At 49.3% G+C, this 6,192-nt stretch overlaps 1 non-coding gene across 1 annotated transcript; it reads left to right on the forward strand.

The window, feature by feature from the left end:
• Positions 1 to 3,668: 3,668 nt before the first annotated feature.
• TRNAT-AGU (transfer RNA threonine (anticodon AGU)) lies at positions 3,669 to 3,741 on the forward strand. The gene has a single exon. It is a non-coding gene; the product is annotated as a tRNA-Thr (tRNA).
• The last annotated feature ends 2,451 nt before the right edge of the window (positions 3,742 to 6,192 follow it).

Here is a 6,192-nt window from a genome sequence, read left to right on the forward strand (position 1 = left end):
TGTCCAGCCCATTGGTAGCTGAGGCTGCCCTGCCAGGACCTAGCAAAGAGATGGCCATTCCCATCTCATCCAGCAACTATTATTCCTTCCAACTTTCCTCATTTTTCACAGCAGCTTTCCCTCCAGTTCTCTTGGAGGCCCTTCAGGTACTGAAAGGATATAACAAAGTCACCTTGGAGCCTTCTCTTCTCTTCTCTTCTCTTCTCTTCTCTTCTCTTCTCTTCTCTTCTCTTCTCTTCTCTTCTCTTCTCTTCTCTTCTCTTCTCTTCTCTTCTCTTCTCTTCTCTTCTCTTCTCTTCTCTTCTCTTCTCTTCTCTTCTCTTCTCTTCTCTTCTCTTCTCTTCTCTTCTCTTCTCTTCTCTTCTCTTCTCTTCTCTTCTCTTCTCTTCTCTTCTCTTCTCTTCTCTTCTCTTCTCTCTCTTGGCTGAATAATCCCAATTCTTTCATTCTTCTCTCAGAAGAGCCCCCAGCAGTGCAGGAGACAGCTGTGCTTGGGTTCAGGTCTGTGTGGGGACACAGGGGTTTGGGGGGGGCTTCGCTGCTCACCCTGCATGGCCACAGGGCAGCTGGCAGAGGATTAGCCCAGAAATCCTGGGATGGGCTCCCAGTCCTTGTCCAGCCAGGCCAGATCTCACTGCAAACGTGCAGGAGAAAGATTTCCCTCTTGGCAGTGGGAAGAAAGTCATTGCAGGAGTTTCAGGGGTAAAAATAGAACAAGGGGCAGCCTTGCAGGAATCGGGCCCTTCATCTGAGGGTGCAGCTGCAGCCCTGCCTGGAGACAGAGTGCCTGGGTCACACCTCAGCAGTCACCATGAGAAGGGAGAGAAAAACAGGAGAGATTCTGGGATGGGATCAAACAGAAACTGAAATCCGGGACATGCTCAGGTTGTGGGGGCAGTGCCATGAGGGCACAGGGCTGCCAGGGCTCAGCACAGCCTCTCCTGGTGCTCACTGGTGCCAGAGGCGTCTGCAGCAGCTCCAGCTCCACTCCAGGCCAGCTCTCAGCACTGCGAGGGTCTGCACTGAGGTTGAAACATCCAAGTACTCCAGAACACACAGACATTGGGAACCATGGCAGAGTTTCAGCCAGGAAAGCAAGGACACAACCTTTCCAGCACCAGGCAGCCTTCCACATTCACCACTCCATCACTTCTCATTACCAGGAGCATTTATTTCTCCCCAAAGTGCTCCCAGCACCAGCACACATTTAAACCATATTAGTTTTCAAACCAGATCTGAATACAGCCTGTATCAAACTGCTCCATTACTGCCTTCTGCCAGGCAGTCTCTCATGGCTCAGCCATGTGTTCCCAGGCTCCAAGCCCAGCTGCTCTTGGAAACCATGCTCCAAGCACATGTTCCTGCATGGGATGTTCATTATTATTTTCAGCTTTATTTTATTGGTGCACGTCCTCCCTGTGTGCCCCAAAGGGCTGCTTTCAGCAGCGTTTGTACAAAGTTGTTTGATTGGCTTCAGGCTTCTTTGTGAGTTTATCCAATGCCAAGCTCAGGCACTGAACCCATGCCAGGTAATTCATCATTTCTCCTTAAATGCTATAGACAGAATCCTGCTCTTAGCTTGTCAGATAAAGGCCTGAGAATTGCCTTTCAGCCCACCTAATGAGGGTTTGTGTTTTTCTATGCTTGGGAGGATGGATGGTCTTAATTTCTGGTTTCTTTCAAAGAGAGCAATTTTCTTCCACAAAAAAAGACCAGGAATAATAGACACAATGTGGCTTATTCTGAGTCACCCTTTAACCATTTGTACTTATATTTTCTTTTTGTGCATCTACCCTGAAACTCAGAGTCCTCTTCAGCTGCTGCTGTACATTTTCCCCTGCCATGAGACATTTCTGTGCCTGAGGGTTTAATGCACAGCCAGCATCCTCTCCTGGCCTTGCTGACAGGCTCCACAAATCCTTCCCTCAAATCTGAGGTGTTCCAGACAGGTATTTTCTATTGCAGTTCTGCAGGAGGTGCCTGTTGGATGTGAGGAAGCTGAGATTTGGTGCACAAGGGCCAGAGCTCCTCCTTCTGTGCACAAATCCCCCAAGGGCACCAAGGGGGGATCTGCAGGAGGAGTCTCCCATTCACTCTGGCACTGCCCACACTGAACAATTCTGCACCAATATTCGTGGGCACCACAGGGGTTCTCATTGGCCAAATGCTAAATCCAAAGCTCTGTTCTCTGTGATTCTTGCTTCCTCCACGTTCACCCCACTTCTGTGACACTTTCAGCCCCAGCTGGGGAGTGCTCAGCCCCATCCATCAGACTCAGCCTGGAGGTGGCACCCAAAGGGCTCTCAAAGGGAGGATGAAGCAGCAGGGAGGGAACAAAACATGGACTCCTAAGGAGGGAGTGAGAAATGTGAAGGGCTGAGAGGGAGAAATAAATACACAGCTGATTTCCAGTGGGAGCAGTGGGGTACAAGAGAATGCCAGACTGGTTTGGGGTGGAATGGACACTAATGAACATCTTGTTCCACCCCTGCCATGGCAGGGACACCTCCCACTGTCCCAGGCTGCTCCAGCCCTGCCCAGCCTGGCCTTGGGCACTGCCAGGGATCCAGGGGCAGCCACAGCTGCTCTGGGCACCCTGTGCCAGGGCCTGCCCACCCTCACAGGGAACAATTCCCAATTCCCAATATCCCATCCAGCCCTGCCCTCTGGCACTGGGAGCCATTCCCTGTGTCCTGTCCCTCCATGTCCTTATGAAAAGTCCCTTTCCAGTTCTCTTGGAGGCTCTTCAGGTACTGAAAGGCTGCAATAAAGTCACCCTGGAGCTTTCCCTTCCCTTCCCTTCCCTTCCCTTCCCTTCCCTTCCCTTCCCTTCCCTTCCCTTCCCTTCCCTTCCCTTCCCTTCCCTTCCCTTCCCTTCCCTTCCCTTCCCTTCCCTTCCCTTCCCTTCCCTTCCCTTCCCTTCCCTTCCCTTCCCTTCCCTTCCCTTCCCTTCCCTTCCCTTCCCTTCCCTTCCCTCCCCTCCCCTCCCCTCCCCTCCCCTCCCCTCCCCTCCCCTCCCCTCCCCTCCCCTCCCCTCCCCTCCCCTCCCCTTCCCTTCCCTTCCCTTCCCTTCCCTTCCCTTCCCTTCCCTTCCCTTCCCTTCCCTTCCCTTCCCTTCCCTTCCCTTCCCTTCCCTTCCCTTCCCTTCCCTTCCCTTCCCTTCCCTTCCCTTCCCTTCCCTTCCCTTCCCTTCCCTTCCCTTCCCTTCCCTTCCCTTCCCTTCCCTCTTCTCTCTTCTCTGAATAATCCCAATTCTCCCAGCATTTCCTCATGAGAGGGGCTCCAGCTTTTGGAGCATCTTCCTGGCCCTCATTTCTTTCATTTTTTGCTTAATTTAGTGCCATAACTATGAAGAGCCCCAATATCAACATTTCTTTGTAAACTTCTCAAGTTTACAAAGAAACTTGAGAAGTTTACAAGTTGGCTGAGGAAAAGGGAATCATCCATCCTGATGTCCTGACAGGGATGAGCTGAAGGAGAGTAAATTCCAGTTTTGGGTTCGCCTTGTGGTGGTGGTTTTGTGTCTCTGATGGGTTTTGGTGCAGTTTGGAAAGAGAATTGAAAACCTTTGGAGCACATTCCAGCAGTGCTGGGGCCATTTCCCACCAGAATTATGAGAAAATTCTGATATGAAATGTTTGCAGAGGCAAAAGCAACCAAATTTTAGAGGCTCCATAGCTCAGGGGTTAGAGCACTGGTCTAGTAAACCAGGGGTCGTGAGTTCAAATCTCACTGGGGCCTGGGCAGAGTCTGCATCTCCTGCAAGGACCTTGCTGCTTTATCTTCCTGTTTATTCCCAAGATGTTCCTGATGCTGCTTTTTGGAGCATCCACCCCAGCCTGAGCGAAATACAAACATCCCCCAGCACCTACACCACAAACAACAGGCACAGAGAAGCAGAGAAACCAGCAGTGGTCAGTGTTGTACCCTTGAAATACATTTAATGCACAGCAATCAGAGAAGGGGAACATCCAGTAATGGGGTTTGGAGCCCTCTGGACCCTGCAGACTTTGTGGGGGTCACTGATGGACAAAGCTGGAAGGGCTGCCAGGTATTTACAGTCAGAGCTGCTTCATCTCTTCAGACAGCAGCAGGAGGATCAAATTATGGCTCCAGAGCTCCGTAATTGCAGAGCTGGCTGAAAACATTATAAATATGGTTTGTGGAGAATCAGCAACATCAGTCATCTGCAGAGCCTTGCTGGGGGTACAGGAAAGGGATCATTTCTAAGTAATAGGTAAGAATTAATCTATTTTGCATCTTGAATTCCATGAATTGCTGTCCAGATTTATGAGATTTCCCCCTCTGCCTTTGCACATCTCTTTTCCCTATTCCTTTTCAAGTAGACTCCCTATATTGAGTCCAAATGAGCCAAACCAGTGATGGAAAAGGTAATTTCTGAATTTCAAAAGGGCCTTTTCCATCTGAGGGAAAGAAGGCTCAAAAGCCTGAAAGATTTTTTTCTTGTGGAGGGGGACACAGGGTGGCATGAGGGACATGGGACTTTGTTTGCCTCTCCCCAGGCTGGTTCCTTCCAGCTCTGTTGTCCCAAAAAAGTGAGCTTTGGAGGGTTGATGGGTTTCCTCCCCCACTGACCTGCAGGAATTTCCCTGCTTTCCTCTGAATATATCCCAGTAAGGACAAAGAAACAGAAGCCAGCAGGGTTCCCATTAATCTGCAATTAATAAATGAGCACAAGTTACTGTTATTGTAACCCCAGGTCCTGGAAAATGGGCAGATGGGTTTTACTAAAAGGGAATTTATCTCCAGACTGTTGTGGCTCTACCTGGATTCCCCCTGTCCCTCATTCCAGCTTTATCTCTTTATTTGGCTTTCAGAGGAGACCGCAGAGCAAGACCCAAAAATATCTTTGTGGTTCAAGTTCACTTTTGCCATCAGGCTGTGGGTTCAGCTTAGCTGAGCCTGGTGGGGATGGAAATGATCCTCTGAAAAATTAATGTCTTTCCTTTCTGTGCAAAGAGGACAAATGTTCAGGATGTGTTTTGCTGAATTCTTAATCTCTGCAGAAGCTGATATTAATGCCAGAGCTCCTCTCCCAGTGACCCTGCTGCAATGCAGAGCCCAAACTCTCTGATGCTGCTTGTTGAGCATCAGCCTGGGCAAGGATGATTTTACCAGGGGAGCTGGAATCTTTTTATATCCATCACCCATCATCTCCTTCTCTTTCAAAGACAGAGCTTGACTAGAGGGAGAAAGAGGGTGAAGTGTTTATATCCTGATCCTGAAGCCCAGATAAATGTGGGAGGCAGGAGGGCACCTCTTCCTTGCCCCCAGGGAATGGGCACAGCCCTGAGGCTGCCAGGGATGCCCAGGGTGGGGTTGTTGGGGGATCTGGGTGTGGATAGAGGCTGGATGATCCTGGTGGGTGCATCTCAGCTCAGGACATTGCAGGATTCTGTGATTCCATTGTCTGTGTTCCCCGTGGGATGGAAATGCTGCAGAGATGTTCAGAGGTCAGGGCAGGTGGTGCAGCTCTGCCCCAGGATGGGGCCAGGCTGGTGCCCTGGGGGTTTGTTCAGGGTCAGGGTTGTGACCTGCCCAGTCCAATCCCAGACAGGCTTTTGTCACAGATATCTTTTCATGAAAAATCCTTTCCTTAGGGTTTTTCCTCCTGAGAAGCTGAAAGGCCTCAGGAACAAAATGTAAACAATGGTTATCTGCTGCTGTGGAATGCAACAGGTGCATCTGGGATTGGTCTCATGTGGTTGTTTCTAATTAATGGCCAATCACAGTCAGCAGGCTCAGACAGAGAGTCCGAGACACAAACCTTTGTTATCATTCTTTTCCTTTCCATTCTATTCTTAGCCAGCCTTCTGAGATGAAAACTTTTCTTCTATTCCTTTAGTATAGTTTTAATGTAATCTATATAATAAAGTAATAAATCAGCCTTCTGAAACATGGAGTCAGATCCTCATCTCTTCCCTCATCCTAAATCCCCTGTGCCCACCGTCACAGGCTTTTCTTGCTTTCTTTAGGGAGATTTAAAGGTGTCTTCCTGTCTATCCATGAAAATTTGCTTTTAATACTCTCCTCACACCTTCAGAATATAATTTATATCTTTAAAGCCATCCTGGACTCTGTGCATTTCTCTGGAATACTTTTCATTCCTGGGTCTCCTTCCAAGGGTTCCATCAAGCTGGACAGAGAAATCATTTCTTATAAACAACAGTG

This window comes from Melospiza melodia, chromosome 22 (assembly GCF_035770615.1).
Source record: "Melospiza melodia melodia isolate bMelMel2 chromosome 22, bMelMel2.pri, whole genome shotgun sequence".
Classification (NCBI taxonomy): Eukaryota; Metazoa; Chordata; class Aves; order Passeriformes; family Passerellidae; genus Melospiza; species Melospiza melodia.